The following is a 16781-nucleotide window of genomic DNA, read 5'->3' as shown; positions in this document are numbered from 1 at the left end:
CAGGCTCTCTGAGTGGTGCTCTGGGAGGGCTGTGTTGAAGGAAAGGCCAGGCCTCAGACTCTGCTTCCCACCTCTCTTTGTCCCCAGGGCCATCTCTTGCATCCTGGCCATGTGGCTGGACCAGCACCTCCAGAATTTCCCAGCCTGATGATACTGTCGGCTTCCGTAGAGCTCAAGTTTCCAGTCTCCCACCTGCCAAAGCAGGCTCAGTGCCTCCATTCACAGCGGGAGCACCTGAGCCCACTGAGGCTGAGACAGGAGGAGGAGGAGGCCTCCGGGGGTGGTGTGGGTGAGTGTGCCTTTGGAAGGCACACAAAAGGCAGTGAGGGTGGTAACATGTCCTCTTCTTGGATCTACAGAACCAGCTCCAGAGCAACATGAGGAAAACCCTCAAGAGGCAACGCCACCCAAGTGGCGTCTCCAGAGCCAGAGCCGGATCCAGGCCCAGCTTTCACTGAACTTCAAGAGGCAGAAGAACCACCTGCAGCATTGGAGCAACTCACCCCAGTTCCTGGGCGGCCTGTGGTGCCAGATCCCGGGCCACAGCACACGTCAGCGGCCACAGCAGAGAGGGCGCCTCCCTCCCCCCATCCCCATATAGATGCAGTGTTACAAGCTTTCTGTTCATGTTACATAGGCTTATACTTTTACTCTATTTTTTATGATATTTAGAAATATAGAGTGTATTGTTAGAGAACATTTAATGAAATAATTTGTAAACATAACCTTAATATAGACTTTATAAAATTTAACCCTATAAACCCTTAGAGCTTTGAGCAAGTCTGTTTTTCTGGACCCTGACCCACCCAGGGAGAACTGTCCTCACCTTCTCCACCTGCCCTTCCTGAGCCAGGACTCTGCTTCCCATGGAGGTGGCTTCACCCTGTGTCCAGACTCAGAGCTGGGCGGCCAGAGGCCAAGGGCTGGCCTCCCATTGGGGGCATCCTGAGCTGAACATGGAGGCCTGTCAGCCCAGCCCTGAGCCTCCAAGTTGATCCCAAAACTACTCACTTGGGCTTCCAAACAAGCTTGACCCCCACAGGGCAAACAAAAATTAAGAAATAAAAATAAAAATGGACATGTATGGTGCAGGCTGCCCAGGAGCTGTGATTGGACAAACTGACCAAATTCTTGATGCCCAGCTTCCTGGGCAGCGTCCCCACCTTCATCCCCACCCATCCTTCTGTGTTAATACAGAACATGTGCTACTAACCAACGTGTGTGGGACCAACCATGTACCAGGTGAGCCCTACCCTTCCACAGCACAGTGGTCACTCAGCCACCTGCTGCTGTGAGTCTTCAGGTCACTGCACCTCTCTGAGTGTTTGTTTCTCTGAACAGGGAGAGCGTAGGCCCAGCCTCATAGGGTTATTGTAGGGGCTCAGGGGTGTGGGTGGTGTCCCCCTGGGTAAAGGCCCGCTGGGAACCTGGACACTGCAGAGGTGTGCTGGAGGGGCTGTGGTTGTTCCTATTGGCCATTTTCTCTTCTTAACAAAGCTTCTGCCGTATTTGTGATTCTCAGGCCTTAGGCTAAGCTGTTTTCTCTTTTGATAAAGACATTGGAGATTCCATTAGGGGTCCCTGTCCTGGGTAAAGCCAGATTGGAAATCCCAGGGGTGAGCAGGGGGACCCCAGGCTCACGCAGCTATCTGAGATGGGGGTGGTTCGGGCTCATTCATTCAGCAAATGCGCTGCCCCCAGGACCGCACTCCAGCGCTTCCTTCTAGTCAGGAGGGATTCAGTCACACTGAGCTGCACAGGCAGGTAGCGTCCACAGGACAGTCGGTGTGACTTCTTCCTCAAAGTATCGCTGATCTACACGTATCGTGAAGCAGAAAGTGGATCTCTGGACCAGCACAAGAAGTGAATGGGCTTTGGATCAGAGCCTTAAGGGGAGTATGGGGACTGTGACTTGGAGAAGGTGGCCACACTCAGGATCCCACATATGGTGGGATTTCTGCAAGAGGGCAGTGGTCTGAGGGTTTCTGCTAGAAAAAAGAGCAGGAGTCAGAGAGCTGTGCATGTGGAGTGGGTGGTGTGGGTGAGTGGGGAGGGGATGGGGCTGGACCACACAGAGAAGAGCTCCCAGAGGCTGGGCCTAGGCAGGAGCACAGAGCCGCTCAGGTCAGTGCCCAGGGCTTGCAGTCTGGAGGACTTCCTGGGGAGGGGGCTTGAGCTGGGACTTCAGTGATGGAGATGGGAGGTTCCTTCCTTGGAAGGCACACAAAAGGCAGTCATGGTGGTAACATGGTCTCTTCCTGCATCTACAGAAGCAGCTCCAGGGCAAGATGAAGAAACACCTAAAGAGGCAACGCCAACTCTGGTGCCCTCTCTTAAGCCAGAGCAGGCTCTAGGCACAGCTGTCACTGAGTTCCCAGATGTGGACCCACCTGCAGCTTGTGAGCAACTCACCTCAGCTCCTGTGAGGCCTGTGGATCCCGGGCCACAGCGTGTGTCAGCTGCCACGACACATGGGGCTCCCACGCCCCCTTTATATACAGTTTTAAAATATTTGTGTTTATTTTATATATGGTTACAGTTTTACTGCATTTTTCTCATACTATTCAGTAACCTACAATTTTAAAGAAAATGTAATGAAATACTCAAACATAAATTTAATTTAGATTCTATAAAATTTAGCTCTACAATCCTTCAGAGCCTTGAGCAAGTCTGTTTCTTCTGGCCTCCGTGGTGTTACTATGAGTCATAGGTTGGGAAGAATTAGTCTCTCAGGAGCCATCTGCACTACGAATGTGACGTTCTTGAGGCCCAGGACAATGGGAGTTTGGGGGAAATTGACTGATGAGCATTGGGGCAGTGACCCTTTATGTCAGGGCATCTCCTCTGTTGGCCCACAGCACTGAAGAGGGGACAGGGAATGTCCCAGGGTTCGTGGTCCACACTCATCTCCTCCACAGGCACTGCTTCCAAATCTCCTCTGGGGTCAGAGCCTCTCTCCACCCACAGCCCCTGAGCTGTGGTTCAGCTGGGCTTTTTCCTGAGGATCTCCTTTCTCACCAGAGCCCAGCGGCCATTTCTTCTCACACACCAGGGCTGAGTAAGGGTGTGGATGTGGACTGGCTTCTCCCTTTACATCAGTCCTCTTGAGCGCTCCAAACTACCCTGGAGAGAAGGGACTAACACCCTTCTAGGCACCATGGCACAAGCTACAATGTCTCAGGACAAATGGGAATAAGCTTTGGACCAGGCACATAATCCAGGCCTTCAAGATGAGCACTTCTCTGGGCTGGCATGGGTATTAACCAAAGTCTAGTGGAATGTGACCTGGTACCATAAGCACTGAGAACACCAGCCCATCTGGGAAGCGTACACAAGGCTCTTCAGGATGGGATTCCTAAAGCAAACCAGAGGATGAATGAAGATTTGTCTACACACTTTATCCTGATTTTTCATGCGCCATAGCAACTGAGGAAGCATTGTGAGATTAAACAACAAAGGCTGGAGAAGTAAAGGGAGGGTAGGTCTACCTTAGAGGCCACGGGCCTGTTCACATTTAGGATTGCTGTTAACAGTAGATGGGATGGGCCAGAATTTGAACAAATACATTTTAACAAAAAGATGGTTTTAGAGTAAGTCCTGTGTGCTGGAACTGCTAAGTACTAGAGACCAGCGATGCTAAAGTCTTTGCCATCACCATTCTCGTTGGAATACAGATATATGAGGACAAGGATGTCATGTGGTTCCCATAGTACAAGTGGGCTTAGGGTGACAGGAAGAGGACATTTCCTTGTGGAGAAATATTCTGTGTCCACTTCCAAAGAGAGTCCCTATAGAGAACTTTGCATTTCTAGTCAGTGGAGATACATGGTATTAACCAGGCAGCCAGGCACTGAGAGACATTTCAGGCAGAGGGAAGAATTAGAAAAACGGAATTGAGTCAGGATACAATAAGGGACGTGGGGGTGGGATTGCAAGCACTGGCATCATCAGGAGGTTGGCTCCCAGGACAGGAGCTGGGAGGGCTGAGCAGAGAGCAAGGTGGACACCAGCTCTGGGAGCCCTGGCATGGTGGTCCCTAGCAGTGACCCGCAGTCCTAGTGCAGGAGGAGAGAAGGAAAGCAGATGTTCCTAAGATTGAGAGCAGGTGGAATGAGAAGGGGAAGGGCATGGACAATAGTAAGGAGAGAGTGAGGGGTAGGCGGGGAGAAGTCGGACATGTCCTAAATGATGACAAGCTGCAGAGTATGGTGAGGACAGGCTGTCCCTGAAGGGGAGGGAGGTGATGGTCTCAGCACTGAGGTGCTAATGAAACGGTGAGAGTGGGAGATGGAGGAGGCAACCTCTTGGACAAGTCCCGAGTTTCCTGCAGGTGGGGCAGAAGGAGATTTTAGAGACAGTTGCCTAATTTGTCCCTAAAGAATGTGGCCTGGTTGAGGGGTTAGTAGGAGACAGTGGCAGGAGGGAGGAGTGACCCATCCGGATGATGGGATCTCTAGGAGGGGGGCTTCTGAAGCAACAGGAGCATGTCTGGAGGTGGCCCTGTGGATACAGGTGAGTGCTGACTGGCCTGCTGGCACCACGGAGACACCCTCACCTGTGGGGAGAGCCAGCGCTGCTCAGGGAGCCCCTGTGTCCTGCTTGCTTCTGAAATCCTCAGCTGCTAGCACCCTTTATGACCTTGCAAAGCCCAAGGGTAATGGCATGACCCTTCAGATGACAGATAAAGGGCCTGGTTATTTAAGATGCTCAGCATGACTCTCCGCTCCTCTCTCAGTGCCCTCCTCCCTGCTCCCCTTCAGCCCTGTCTGCTCACTGGGAACCCCGAGGTCGTCTGGAATCCAGGCCTAGCTTTACTCCTCATACCTGGAGCTCCATCACCAAGTGGTTCCCCCAAACCCCCAGCTCCTGGCTTTTCACAAAACATGAAGATCAGGTCAGCCCACAGGGTGACTCTCACCTCCATAGGGACACCCGCACAGTCTTAAATACACAGGGATGCACACGGAGAGAACGCAGCTCAGGAGCTCAGGACACAGGACCAGGGATCAGAACTCTGGGCACAACTGGGTGTCTCAGTCCCAGTGCCCACATGTCCCCAGTGACCTGTATGGAGCCCCTGATTCACTGGTGCCCTCTCCCCTGTGTCCTCCGCATCATGCTGGTGTGAGGCGCCGTGTTGGTACCTGGGCTCCTGCTCACTCACTGAAGTCCCCTGGTTCTCAGATGCGGATCCAGACTTGAGAAGGAAAAGCATGGCTGGGGCCAGCAGAAAGCCTTGTCCTGCTCCCCCCTGGGACCTGGCACGTTGGCTATGGTAGGCAGCAGGGGCAGCTGTGGACAAGAGGCCCTGCTGAGAGAGAGGGTCACTTATGCTGGAGTCCAGAGGGAGGGTGCCCTGCTGGCACCTTCCTGGGTAAATCCCCCCTGCAAATTCCACAATTAGATTCACCAAGAAGTGGCAGTTTTGACAGCATATGTAGGCAAAGAAAAGCAGCAAGAGGCCATATCTGGGAGAGGAGACCCTTTATTGATACTCGGGGTCTCAGAGGCCTAGGGTTGAGCTGGGCTCACTGGCTTCTCCCAAAAGGGTGCCGCTCCATGGCTCTGATTGTGAAAGTCCGTGGCTGTGCCCCCACCAAGGACAGAAACTCAGAACATGGAACATGTCTTCACTCTTGTCCCTTACCTCAAAGATATGGGACAAGTCATTTTCTCAGAACAGCCCCAAATCTAAGCTTAAGGTGACAGAGTGAATGGGCCCAGTTCCTCTGGGTCATGAAAGGGGCAAACAGGGCAGTTGGCAGTGAGCAGAATTTCAGGTTCCAATAGGGAAAGAGAGGCGCTAAGTCAGAACACCGTGGTTTCTCTGTGGGCAGAGCAGGCGCTGAGCTGAGGGTGGTTGGGCGGGAAGATGGTGACTGTCACAGACTTCAGGTTACGGGACAGTTGCTGAGACTGGAGGTGAAGCCCCTTCGATCACACAAGTTTTTCTTCCCATAAATACTAAGATGCCTGCTGTGCCCCTGCAAGGCTTGGGGGTTTCACTGGTGAAAAAACTGACCTGCAGGTTCCTATCTCAGAAGACACACTTGTAGGGGGTACAGACCTCCCACAGACACACACCTCTAACCGGACATATGCAAGCAGCCAGCCTGGTTCTGCTGAGATCTCCACCCAGTCACTGTCCTCAGGTCTCCCAGGTTTCAGAGCCTGTTCCGTGGTCTTATGAGTGGACCACTTGCTTCCCAAAGATCCCTATCACCAAGAGGGGGGTACATGATTGACAGATGTCTCTAATACATCACATGTAAGGGCAGAGATGCTTTACAGAGAAAGATCTTTATACATGGCCAGAGGGAGAGAGGTAGGGACAGAGGTGCACACACAAGGTGGGACACAAGATTTTACATGTCTGTGTCACATGTGACAGCTGCCAGGCAGTGGGTCATCTTATTTTTGTTACTTAGAGGGGATTTATATTAGCTTCCAAATTAAATTGAAAAAAAATCAAATGAATATTCCTTAGAGATATCCTTGAAGTTCATGAAGCACCTGCTGAAGAAGGAAAACTGGTCAAAATTGGAAGTGGGTCAAGGTCATTGTCATGAGCTGCTAATGCACTGCCCTCCAGTGGACCAGTGAGACATGGCACACATGTTGTGGGGCTCATGGTTATGTCAGCAATGGAAGCAGACACCAAACTGAGGCTTTGCCTGGGCTTGCCTTCAGACCAAAATAAAATCGGTCAGAGTCAGTATTGTGGGGTGCCTTCTAGTAGAAGTCACTGTCCCGTCATTTCACATAGGAAGACACAGGCTTTGTCCCAAGTCTGGCATTTCAGGGAGTCTGCATTGAGCTCCTGAGTCAGGCCCTGGGTTCCAGGACAGAAAAGCCAGACAAGGTCCCAGCCCTTGGACTCCAGGGAAGGGGCAGGGAAGTGTGGGGATTATGGGCCTACACCACAGTTGTATATGTCTGGTTGAAAGAAATAGTGCATAAACCAAAAAGCATGTTGATGGAAGCCTTCTGATTAAACAACAAACAGTTTAGAAGACACTACCCTCAACCGATTTGTAAACTTTCATCTACATTTAAACACAGTGCTATTCCCAATATGGGGTCACCCAATATTCCCACTCCCCGTTCATTTAACATGAATGTTATCTCTGCTCTTTAATAATTTTGAACCTATGATTGCATGGCTGCACAGCCCCTCTTATGGCACATGGTTCATAACTGACCTGCTGCCGACCTCTTGGCCAGCCACATGTTGTTTGCCTCTGAAAGTGCAGTTCGGCTGCTATGAGCTCCAGGTAGCTTCCACATGTGGAATCATTCACTAACCTTCCAGAGCACACGCACCCTATTCTTTTCCCTTAAAATCCCGGGACCTCGTGTCTTACCTCCTTATTTAGATCAGAAGCTCATTCCAGGCCAAGATGCTGCTCAATCAGATCTCCATCCAGCTCTTTGCACAGCGTTTGGCATACAGTGAACACTCAGTAAAGACGTGAGCAGCACCTTAATTCTAAATGAGTTACTCACGGTGGCAGAGACCTTTAATTGTCCATCAAATCCACTCACCTGACTTGGGGAGCACAGCTGGATGGTACATCCCAGCCCCCCTTGCTGCCCTATGAGCTGCCATTGTCAGTGGGAGGGGACAGGGACTGATGCACACCATGGCAGACCTCATGGATACAATCCCCCAGCATGCACTTCTCTGTGACCTGTCCCTTCAGGCTAATGGAAGAACATGGGTGGGGGGGGGGAAAGGGGGGAGGGTGGTCCTAGGGATGAAGAAGGCCCATGATGGAAGAACTCTGGGTTCTTGAGTGACCACAGAAGGATGCATCTCTCCAATCTGAGCATCCTCCCCCCGCCCACCAGCACTGGTATGTGGAAAACATAGTCACATGCTATGGAATTTGGGGGGATTTTTCCCTAATCCAGCATAAGGTAATCCCCCCACAAGAGGATTAAACCACAGGATGAACTTACATGGTTATCCTTCTAGGCCATTTAAAATGACAAAGTCAATTTGGCTCTGAGAACTGAGCTGGTCTGTGGTGGATGGATCTGCCTTTCTGTTCCCTCAGCACCTGTGCCCTGAGCACTCACACTGGTCCATGCGGAGAAACCACAGGCCCTGCCCTCTAGGAGCTCACAGGCTGCAGAGCAGGTGGACACACCACGCAGACTCAGTCAGGGGAGAGGGAAGGGCAGTGGCTGTGTGGAAAGGGAGCAGGTGCTGTGAGGAGGGCTGGAGACTCCAGGTTGAGGGGCTGGAAGGCTGCACTGAGGTGGCATTTATATTCCCAGCAGCAGCACCAGAGGAGCCAGCCCTGCACACACTCAGGTGTAGTTAGCCTGGTGGAAGGCACAGCTGTGCAGACACTTGGAGGCAGAAAGTGTCTGGATAGAGGGGAGGTTAGAAAGATGGTCAGGGTGGCTGGAGGGAACTGGGAGGAGATAAGGGAGGGAGGGAGGGCAGGCCCAGGGCCTGGTGTGGGACGACTGTGCTAGTGACCTATTGCAGAGAGTTACCCCACACTAGAGACTTAACCAACACACACGTATTAGCTCACACGTCTGTGACGAGGAATCCCGCATGGCCAGCTGGGACTACTGTGGTCTCACCTGAGGCAGGATCTGTGTCACTGAGGGTCTGAGCTCACTCGGGGGAGGGGGGTCTTTAGGATTCAGTTTGGATGGAAGGCCTGACTTCCTCTCTGTCTGTTGGCCTCATTCAGTGCTAGGCCATGTGGGTCTCTCCAGCGGCAACTCACAGCACAGAGGCTCATTCCTCAGTGTGGCCTGAGAGAGACAGAGGCAGAGACAGACAGACAGAGAGAAAACAGTTCAGTGTGAGCAAGTGTGCAGGCACTGACTTTTTGAAAAAAAATTTTTTAATTGATTTTATAGGGAGAGGAAAGGAAAGAGACAGATAGAGAAACATCCATGCAAGAGAGCAGCACTGATTAGTTGCCTCCTGTACCCGCCCAACCAGGCATTGTACCTACAGCCTAGGCATGTGCCCTGTCATGGAATCACACCAGCAACCTTTTGGTGCACAGGACGACACTCGACCAACTGAGCCACTCTGGCCGGGCCAGGCACTGACTTTTGGAACCTAATCATGGAGGTCATGTTGGATCCCTTTGCCGTCTTCTGTGGAGTCACTACTGACACCCACACTTACGGGGAGGGCACACATTCACACCACAGGAGGAAGGTGCAGACCATGGGGAGTCACTGAGGAGGGAACCGGTGACCCGAGAGGTCCATGCCTTGCCCAGGATCACAGACGGTCAGAATGCAGAGCCTGAGATAAACCCAGCTGTGTCCTCAAACTGGGGTCCTAGGTGCCCCCAGGTTTCCTCAGGGCTCTGGAAAAGGCTGTGCTAGTAGAATCTTTACAGACATGGAGATGGCATGGGGGAGATGGTGAGCAGTCTAGCCAGGCATTTGGCCAGAATTTGTCTGAAAAGGTGCCCATACCTGGAACCACAGAGGCACGCCTCTGTCCACAGCCGACCCAGGGGGGAGAGAGCTGGGCCTCTTAGGCTGAGCTCACACATGTGCAGTTCTGAATCACATCCTCATTGGATAATTAGGAAACTGAGGCCCAGAATCAGACAGGGACTATCTGGGGTACATGACATTCAGAGTCCAGAGTTCAGAAATGTTCAGAACTTCCAGGCCAAGGCGCCCACCTCCCCACAGAGTTGGTCTGGAATTTAGAAATCCTGACACACTGGGCAGCTCCTGCCTGTTCCTCCCTATGTGGGGGCCGTTTTGTTCTGGGATCCAGAAAGGGAGCACTGGCATGTACACACACACACACACACACACACACACACACACACACACACACACACACATACTCTCTCTCTCTCTCTCTCTCTCTCTAGATGTGATGATCTTGGGTGGGATTAGAAGAAAAGCAGACACAGAGGAGGTGACAACAGGAAAGAAAAAGAGGTTGGAGGCACGACCTACATGTGACTGTTCTCCTCCTACTTTACAGCTCCTCCCCCACAGGAACCTGAACAGCCCTAAGAAGCACTTGCTCCATAACCCACTGTGCAGGCAGGAGAGAGATGGGCCTGACAGGCACAATGACTTATCCAGGATCAAGAAGAGGTAAGAATGAGGGGTTTAGTCTGTACCCAGGTGGGCTTCCTCAAGTCTGGGACCCTGGCTGAACCCGGAGCTTCTAGGGGGCTGGGCAGAGGGCTGTGCTGGTGCCACTGTGTACAGATAAGGTGTTTCATGGAGAAGAGGGGTCTGCAGAAAGCAGCCCACAGGACTACTTGCAGAGCTGTCATGAGATGAGGGGACTCAGGGACGACAATCCCAGGTATGAGGTCACTATCCAATAAGACTTGCAACCCCCGTAACCAGGCAACCACATCTAGCCCACCAGGCAGCTCACTTGCCAAGAGGCATTTGCCAGAGCAAGATGTTTCCTTGCTGTGCTCCCCGTGATTGGTGCTCTTGCTTCCGGAGACCCGGCAGTGAGAGCTTTTTCGGACGGCTTCGACGTTTGTTCAACCGTCGTTCCCGACGTATCTATCCAATTCCTAGCTTTTGCTCTCAGGTAACACAAGGTGGCCGGGGTCAGAACAATCCTGGCTAGACCACCTCTGTGGGCCATCCCTGTGCAGCTCACATACCCTGGGACAGAAGGAGGTTGCTGGGTCTTGGATAACCTAGCAGTCCTGTCATGGTCTCACCCCAGGACAGGACAGGCAGGTGGAGATGGGGTTACAGAGGGTCCCTTATCTGTGCCAATGGGCATCCTAGACCTCAGGCTGTCACACCTTTTCCTCCAGTGGCGGTCTCAGCAGATCACACTGTGTGTGTGTGTGTCTGGAGTGGAGGGTCACAGGGGTCACAGAACCAGCAAAACAGGGCTCTGAGGCTTTCCTCCTGGTGACTGGGAACTGTCTTTACAGAGCTCCGCACAGGAGAACCGAGAGGATCTGACAGATGGAGTCCTCACCTCCATGCCCCTGCAGGAGGCACAGGTGCCCCATTCATTCTCCAGCGTGCAGCAGGGCCGCAGGGTGAGTCTAGGTCAGGGGTGGGCAAACTTTTTGACTCGAGGGCCACAGTGGGTTCTTAAACTGGACTCAGAAGAAGGAGCTGCGGCCGTGTTTCCCGACGTTGCCATGTGAACACTGCTGCTGGTGAAGGAGCGGAGGGGAGAGCAAGAGAACCCTCCGCTCTTTTCGCTCACGGGCGGATAGAACAGCCGAACGGGCCGGATCCGGCCCGCGGGCCTTAGTTTGCCCATGGCTGGTCTGGGTGCTGGGTTGACCCAGATTTCAGGACCCCTTGCAATCAAAGGGGTCCCTGGGTTCCAGAAGCTGCCCTGTGACTTCCCTGAGATCCCTTCCAGATTCTAATTTCCAATGGAATCTGGGTTCCCATCTCCTCCCAACCCACTCTCACTGTTCAGCCCCTTTCAGATGAGATACAAAGTCACTGCCCACAAAGTTTTAGGAGTATCAGAAGAAAGACTTTGCTTCCTTTCACTTTATGCTCAGTCAAGAGTATTTGTGTATTTTTCTCCAGCCTTTTCCTTTTTAATGCCCATCTCCATGTGTCCACCTTGGCCTGACAATCCTTACACACCTCCCACTCTGACACATCATCGTGATGAATAGGGATGCTTTTCCCAAGAGGATGTGGGGATCATGGTACCAAGTCTGTTGCTTTGCCATTTGCTGCCCTGAGGACCACATCCCTGTGGCCCCTCCAGGTCAGGAGCTGGGGCCTCCCAAGGCTGCACAACATACCGGGAGGGGGACCTGTCATCAGGGCTGTGGATTCCATCTCTTCACCGCTGTGGGACTTGGACATGATCCCCTTCTGTTGCCATGTCAACAGTGCTGCCCTGAACACCCCACTTGTCCTCATATCCAAATCCTCCCACCCCAGGAAAAGCCTCCGTGTTCCCATCTTAGAGTGGGATGTTCTGTCAGAAATCCTAGGACTGATACTGTTAAAACAAGGAGGTGCTGTCCTTCCTCTGCTAAGAAACGACCTAAGGTACTAATGTGTTTCATCAGTTCCCACCTACAAGTCTACTTTTCCTGCCAGGAATATTTTCTCATGTCAGTGTGAGAAATTGTCAAGCCTGTGAAGAATATTTGTGAGGTTATTTGAGCTAAAGTGTCACCAATCGCCAGGAAACAAAAATCTCAAGAGATGTAGATAATGCCCTGGAGAATGGCAGCTCTGCACCTTATTTTATACATTAAAATTCAAACAGGAGACCTACGTGCGTCCCATGAAATCCATGGGTGATAGATTAGGGAGCCAGGGGAAAGCGCAGCAGGGAGATCTCTGGGCCTGGATGAAAGATAAAATGAGAGACACGCACTTCTTTCACTGAGGTGTGTGCAGGGTAGTTAACAGTCAACGATGAACTCAGTACCAATGGAGGGAGTGTGGTCTTTGCAGAGAGCAGAGCGGTGCCTGTGCTTTGAGGGTCTGAAGAAAGGGAAATTACGTTGACATCCCAAGGATATGTCATTCTAGATGCAAAAAGACAGTAGACAGACTCAGTTAAGGTAACGATTGACCTGCTCAGGGAAGATGCAGGTCTAGCATGTGACTGCCCACCATAAACTGCTTTTAGTTTGAAAGTTTTAATTTCAGACCATCCTTTGTGGTTACTTTAGGTCTCTGAGTTTGCAAGGCCACCAGGTTAGTATGTGGCCCCTTTGGTCACTCCTGCCCTACCTCTTGCCACCAATCACTGAGTGCCTGGGGGTTCAGTCTGAGCTGGAGCCCGCAACCCACCTGGCAGTTTATGAGCTGCCTCTGATGGCATGTGCCCCCTCTGTCCCAACACAGGATAGAAGCAAGACTGCTGTGGGGCCTGCAGCTACAGCTTCATCACCACCCGCTGGCCTAGACAGCATGCCAGCTGCCTGCAACACACCGGTGCCCATGAACATCTTTGCAACCTGGAAGGTCGACTACTCCAGCCCCACCTGCGTGCCCAGGCTATGCAGCCTCACCTTGACCAATCTGGTGATTCTCAAGGCGCTGGAAAAGGACCTCACCTCCGTAGTCATTGCTGTGAGGCTGAAGGACAGTAAGTGGGTCCTGAGGTCTGACGAGATTGTGCTGCCCCCGACGGGACCAGTGCAGACCGACCTGGCACTGACCTTCTCCCTGCAGTACCACCACTCCCTCAAGCAGGCGGGCAACAAGCTGCAAATGCTGCTGCAGAAGAAGCTTCGGCTGGAAGACCAGACCATCTTGGGTTACCAGACACTCGCCATGGGCACCCTCGACATGGCTGAGGTGCTGCAGGGAGCCCCTGAAGAGGGAAAGGTTTTGAGCCTCTACGCCACATTCAGGGAGGCATCTGTCCATGTGGCTGAGGTGACCATCTCCTCCCTCTCCAGCCAGCCCATGGACCCCAAGGACAGCACCCAGCAGGCCAAGCCCAGGGTTCATGAAATCTCTGAGCAGCAGGCCAGCCCTGGTCCCCAGCACGGGCAGCACCAGGAGGAGGAGGGAGACTTGGACCTGGGAGAAGCCGAAGAGCAGCAGCGAGGTGAGGTATTGCCGTTCACGACCAGGCAAGAAGCTGCCAAAGAGAAAGTTGGGGAGTGGCTTCGCAGGGTCCGAGAGTGGGAGGAAGACCTCGACCTGCTGCAGAAGTCTTCGGACAATATCTCTGAGGTTGAGGACATGAACCTATTGTATGATTCATTAGGGGATCCCAGTGAGAGCAGCCCATGAGAGTGTCCTCAGGACCCTGAATCCCTGGCTCAGGCCATCCTTGGAATACCTGTCTCAGCCCAGCGGTCAGATTGAGAGCTAGAGTGCCAGCGCCAGGAGGAGTCTCCAGCTCCAATCCAGGTGACGGACAACATGAGCCCCAAGAAACCAAGGAATGGCATCTCATACTTGGTGGCCGACAGCACACCTACCCTAAGGACTGGCTGGCACAGCCCTAGGACTGTCAAGAGGCAGAGACCTCTGCCCTGGACCTGTTCACTGAGAAGCTGCCACACTGTGGGTGCGTCACCAAAACCGAGTCTCTCCTCATCGCCTCCACCAGATCCCAGGGGGAGCAGGCGGCCGCTGGGGCTGGAGCACATCCCTGAAGGAGCGGCAGGTGGCACAGCCAGGAACAAGCGGGCCAACAGCCTGGACAACAAGTACTGCCCCGACCGGCTGAGCCAGCTGCAGATCCCCAGGGAGATGGTGTTCGACCAGCTGAACCACATCTCATCTCCAACAACCAGCTGCCCAGAACATCCTCCTCCTCAGCGCCTCCGACTGGCAGGGCAAGTTCCTGTCTGAGTCCTGCAGCAACACATGCTGCCCGGGGTGTGCTCTTGCTCTAAGGCTGAGGTCCATGTGGCCTTCAGCTGTATGGTCTCATGGATGCAGAAATACTGTCCCCACAATTCTCAGCCCCCGGAGCCATTGAAGATCGTGGTGGCGGGAGCACAGCAGTACATCAGCGCTGTGCTGTGGGTCTTCATGGAGCTGCTGTCACATGAGAAGCCCAACTGACAGGGCTCCATGTGCTTCCTGATCACCCCACCTGTGGGAGGCCCCCTGCCAGGGAAGGTGCCATGGCTTTCTTTAAGTCATGTTGACTGAACCCAAGGTTTGGGCATAGCCTTACCCAAGGCTATGGGGGCATTTCTGGCCAAAAGGTGAGAATGCCTTCAGCTGGACTCCAAAGCCCAGGTGCCAGGATTGGGTTTTTATTATGTAAATTCAGTCAAGTACCTGGAATACCTCCCTTATCTTGAGTTTTGGTGAAACCTCCTGATATTTTGGGGAATTAGGACTATAAAATAAACACGCTGTCTTGGGACTTGGTCTTCTCTGCCTCTCTGCCAGAGGAGGACAGAAGCCCACCCAGGCCCAGCTGTACTTTCTATTTTGTGTCTGTCTTTCATTTTTTCTCAATCCCTGAGGCGCCTCCATTTGAAGGAACCGGTACACGCTCTCTCTCCCGTGCGGGACGTGGAGAAGGGAGCCCCACACCCCGGAACACCACAGGTTTAACACCCATGGCCAGGCACTTGCGCTCCATCAATTACCACTCCCCAACTTCTACGACCTGTCCTGGCGGGGCCTGTTCCCAAGCTGTAGGCCCAGGGCCCCATGCAGGACAGGCTGGGCACGGTGTGGAGAATCACGCAGTACTTTCAGGGGGCCAACTGTGTCCACAGGCTGCTCTTCAAGGAAGCCATGCTCACCTACAACAGAAGAGCCCCGGTGAGGAGTCCTTCCACCTCATTCCCTTCACGGGGGGCGGGGGGGGGGACGGGGGCTTGGAATAGTGGAACTGCCCTTGGCCAAGTCAGGAGACGCAGATGATGCAGTGCCCTTGGGCTTCAGTGTGCTTTCATCCATCCCACCATACAGATCTGCGGCCAACAGGAGGCCTCGCCCACCCCACCCACCTCCCCCAGGCAGGGCATTAATGCTGAACCGATGGGGCTTAAGGTAGATTATTCAGACAGGAAGAGAGGCTTGGGGAACAAAGACCTGGCTACCACCAAACACACACTCAAGTGCGCCGTCTAGTCTCTCTAGATCAGCAGGCTGCCCAGCAGTGGTGAGGCTGCAGCCACGTCCAACATGTCCATGACAGTGTCTCCGAGGAGAAGAATAAGAAGGAGGTGTTTTTGCCCAAGAAAATCAAGGAAGGGACATGAAATAAAAGCCAGTGCCTGGAGGGCATAAGCCGCCTCCTCTGCAGGGCCAGCACCAGGAGAACAGGCTGCGGGTCCTCATGGAAGGTGTGGTGTGGAATGACCTGACGTTCTGCCAGCTGGCAGCCCGGGGTCCTCCCACATCCAGCACTGCCCCATCTGCATCTCCAGACACTCCGACTCCACCTTCCAGCCCTGCCTGTGGCCCTGCCGATGCCAAGCACTTGAGGGCCCACCTGCTTTTCTGTTAACATTTCAGTTTAGAACAGAGACCGACCCTGGAAACACAAAGAGAAACCTTCTTAAGTACGAATGTGCTCACAGCCCGGAAACTAATGTGGTGGCCCCATTGGGAGCCCCAACTGCTCTGCTGATTAACCAGAACTCTCTGGGGGTGGGAGGTCAGGCAGGAGTGCTGAGCTGGAGAATCATGGAAGGTGTGCTTTGGCTTGAGGACCCCTAACACTCCCAGCAAGAACTGTACTCACCTTCTCCACCTGCCCTTCCTGGAAGCCAGGACTCCACTGCCCGGGAGAGCCGGCTCCACTGTGTGCCCAGACTCAAGAGCTGAGAGGCCAGAGGTCAAGGGCTGGACTCCCCTGGGGGGCGTCCTGAGCAGAACACAGAGGCCAGTCAGCTCAGCCCTAGGCTCTAGCTGCCAACAGTGGCCCCAGCACCACTCACTTGGTTTGAAAATAAACTTGATCCTCACAGACAAAAAAGGACCTATAAGATGTAGACCTCCCAGGCACCCCGCCTGGACAAACTGATCAAATACCTGGTGCCAGCCTTCCTTTGCAGCAACCCCACCTTCGTCCCCACCCACCCACCCTTCTGTGTTAATACAGAACATGTGCTACTAACCAACGTGTGTGGGACCAACCATGTACCAGGTGAGCCCTGCCCGTCCACAGCACCGTGGTCACTCAGCCACCTGCTGCTGTGAGTCTTCAGGTCACTGCACCTCTCTGAGTGTTTGTTCCTCTGAACATGGGGAGAGCCTAGGCCCAGCCTCATAGGGTTATTGTAGGGACTCCGGGGTTCTCCCTGGAAAGTGCTCTCTGGGTTCCTGGACAGTGGAGAGGTCTGATGGAGGGGCTGTGGCTGTGC

Source organism: Myotis daubentonii, chromosome 16 (assembly GCF_963259705.1).
Source record: "Myotis daubentonii chromosome 16, mMyoDau2.1, whole genome shotgun sequence".
Taxonomy (NCBI): domain Eukaryota; kingdom Metazoa; phylum Chordata; class Mammalia; order Chiroptera; family Vespertilionidae; genus Myotis; species Myotis daubentonii.
The sequence above is the reverse complement of the archived record's forward strand: the minus strand, read 5'-3'. Positions refer to the sequence as shown.